Below are 3,703 nucleotides of genomic sequence, written 5' to 3' on the forward strand. Positions count from 1 at the left end.
AGGTATCCACACTCTGGGCAATCATTTCCATATATCTATCTCAGAGTTGGAATTGGTCTGCCCCTGAGAGAAGGTTCTTCCTCCAAACATACTTGAAAGTATAAACTTGTGAGGAGTTCATAGATTACCTTTCAAATCCTTTCTGTTTCTCCTAGGGGTAAAAAAATAAAAAACAAAAATTCCTGTGTGCATCTGTATTAGCCAGTTTCTCCAGAAAACAGAATCAAGGGGATTTTTATATTGTTTCTATGAGTTTTAATAAAAGAGTTGACTCACACAACTGTGGAGATTAGCAAGTCCAAGTTCCTTAGGGTGGCCTCGGATTGGGGACTCCAATGAAGTTTTCAATAAATTCCCCAGAAGAAGCTGGCTGGCTGAAGGAAAGAGAAATTCTTCTTTCTGACTGCTGAAACCATCAGCTTTCCCTTTAAGGCCTCCAATTGATTGGATGAGACTTCTCTCATTGCTGAAGGCAATCTCCTTTGTTGGCTGTAGATGCAATCTGTTACAGTTGCCAGCAACTGACTGATTTAAATCCACAAAATAACCTCACAGGAACAATCAGGCCTGTACTTGCTTGACCAAATAACTGGACACCATAACCCGGACAAGTTGACACATGAACTTAACTATAATAGTCCACCCCTTGTCAACTTGGCACCCATTCACATCTCCTTAAACCATATTTAATCTCTAAATAAAAATAATAATCAGAGAGTGGAGCCAAGGCTGCTGCGAGCTGGACACTGGGACTCTCCCGGGGGATGCAGTGTGGCAGACGATGGCAGCCAGAGCAGCCCCAGAGCAGTAGCAGCAGCCGTGTGTCCACAGAGCCCAGCCAAGCCGGCCACTCGTTGTCGATGCCACTGAAAGGGCTGAAGGAGGAGGACAAAGCGCCCATCATCAAGCACTTCCTCAAGGTTGGTGGTGATGGTGAAGGCATGAGAGGCTCTTCATGATTCTTTGGCTCAGAGGAGTTAGATTTAGTATCACAACCATTGACGTAAAAGGGAAGCCTGCAGACCTGCAGAACTTGGCTCCCAGGATCCACCCCCCCCCCCCATTTATAACTTTCAACAGTGGAGTCAAAACAAATGAAAATAAGGTTGAGGAATTTCTTGAAAAAGTCTTATGCTCTCCCAAGTACTTAAAGCTTTCACCAAAACACCCAGAATCAAATACTGCTGGAATGGACATTTTTGCCAAATTCCCTACAAATATCAAGAATTCAAGGCCAGAGGCTAATGAAGCACTGGAGCGGGATCTTTTGAAAATACAAACTGGACAAATGTCTGAATTCTCCCCTCCCTGATGAAATTGATGAGAATAGTATGGAGAACATTAAATTTTCTACACATAAATTTCTGGATGACAATGAAAAGACATTAGCTGATTACAACCTGCCACCAAAACTGCACATTGTGGTGGCCAAAAAGTATCACAACTTTGATATCCCGAAAGGAATGACCAGCATGCTTATAGTAGGAATGAGTTCACCAAATGTTGTCCCAGTGATAAGGAGGTTGAAATAGCATATGGTGATGTAGCCAAAAACTCACCAACTAAAATGGCACTTAGGAGAGAGATGTCTTCACATCTTCCCCTAACAGAATATGCTTTTCCTAAATGCTTCTCTTCCTAAAAAGTAGAAATTTTATCTTGCGTGAACATCCAGTTATTCAAGATTAGAATAAAGGATAGACAAGGTACCGTAGCAATCTTAAAATATACGCTCCTAAGCAGTATTATTTTAAAATTCTCTTACCCTGCCTACTTCCCCTTCCCATATCCCTTTCTCCTCTAATTTGGAGACATTCCATCACAAACTTCTCAATTTTGAGGTGGTTTGCCATCTCTCTGGGGCACTCACCGTGCACAGTGTATAGATGGCAGAACTTTTGACGTGCAATGTTTAACTGTTAAATTGGTAGCCATGATTTCATCAGTCTGCCTCAAACTGGTGCATAACACATGATACAAGGTATACTTACGTATGTTTAAAATTTTATAATATTTAGTAAAGTATAGGAAAGGATTTCCACTGTATCAGAAATATTCTTTTTCAATTTAGTTTAACCTGAATCTGTACTAAAGTATATTACCACTGTTAAAGAGAGCCTTTTACAAATAGTCACTACAGATTTTGATATTTTGCTTGGTAGATGGATTTTTATTTCTGTCTAAAAGCATTTATCCTTTATACCAATTGTAATATCTGATACTATATAGAAGCTAAAAGTTTAGAGGGAGAGCATGGTATTCTCAAAATCATCTTCAAGCATTTAATCCTTATGAGAGAAACCAATGGACAACTGATACTCTATCTAAATCTGTTATTTGTTATATATCACTTGCCCACTGCCATTCATTTGGAACATTATTGCTTTCTTCTACTTTGTTTTTATTTTCAAAAGCTCCTTTTTGGTAAACATGGATCTTTGTTGTTTGTAGAGCTTTTGAGCAAAAATGCATAAACAGATATTCAGTTGATTTAGCTGTAGCAGTACAGTGATTAGTAATGTAAAAATTAACCTTGCAGAAATTAACCTAAGGAATGTGAGGTGAGTTGGTTAAAATATTAAGTAAAATTTTGTTTCTCAAACACACAAAGAAAATAATAATAACAATCATACTTTAATCTAACATAATTCATCTGTCTTGTGTGCAACTGGAAGCACACTAACCCTTTCCCCAGAAGTGGATGCCAACTCTTTGGGTAATATTCTCTCTCAAACTTGATATCCTGTAACATAAATACTATAACATAAAGTTAATACAATTTATTTTATATGATGAAGGGATAAGAGGAAAAAAAACAAAGACATTTGCTTTATTTTTATATGCCAACATATTCATAACAAAACAAGGAAGACATACTCATAACCATTATAGTCCTCATTTCTGCAACTGGTCACTTGGACATAGCTTGCATTCACATCCCACTACCCATTCCATATTCCCTTTACCCTCAGCAATCGCCTCAGCTGGTCTTGGTTCTTTACCTGGTAAAGTGACCCAAACATTCATTCCTGAAGGGCCTGGGCCATTAGTGGTCCTGCCTGGATGACATTGCACAATTTTCCATTGGCTTTAATCACAGGACACGGTCGTATTATGAGATGCCCTAAGAGATCTCCTGTACTCCAGGCAAACTCTTCTTTACCTCCACTGTATTAGCAGTCCTATTTACCCTTGATCATCAGGACCAATCATTTCAGCCAGTAGAGTAATTTCCTTCTTTGCCTATTGATTCAGAGGCTTGAGGAACCCTAAGTGCCAAGGTGTTCAGTTCATTAGAATCATTGTTGTGTCTCCTGATGGAAGGACTCATCCTTTTGGAATTAAGACCTGTGTAAAAGCAGAGTTTATGGTTGCAGGGACAGAAAGCAAAAATTTTTTCTAGTGGATTATCAGGAGTAATAGTGAGTGGCGCCCACTCCCATTTCCACTCCCTGATTCCTAGACCTATGAAAACTGGCTATGGGAGAAATAGCCCCAAAGAATGGACACTGATTTAGAGCCTCCTGGAGAACACTGCCCCATCTCTGCAAGGTATTGCCATCCAGTTGGCACCAAAGTTGAGTCTTCAAAAAGCCATTCTACAGTTGTATCAATCCAGCTGCTTCAGGATGATGAGAAACATGCCAAGAACCTTAATTCCATGAACATGTGCCCATTTGTGCAATTCATTTGCCATGAAGTG

The 3,703-nt window shown here is 39.4% G+C and overlaps 1 pseudogene; it reads left to right on the top strand.

The window, feature by feature from the left end:
• Positions 1–764: 764 nt before the first annotated feature.
• On the top strand, positions 765–1,642 carry LOC119530488 (annotated as a pseudogene).
• The last annotated feature ends 2,061 nt before the right edge of the window (positions 1,643–3,703 follow it).

Source organism: Choloepus didactylus, chromosome 3 (assembly GCF_015220235.1).
Source record: "Choloepus didactylus isolate mChoDid1 chromosome 3, mChoDid1.pri, whole genome shotgun sequence".
NCBI lineage: Eukaryota > Metazoa > Chordata > Mammalia > Pilosa > Megalonychidae > Choloepus > Choloepus didactylus.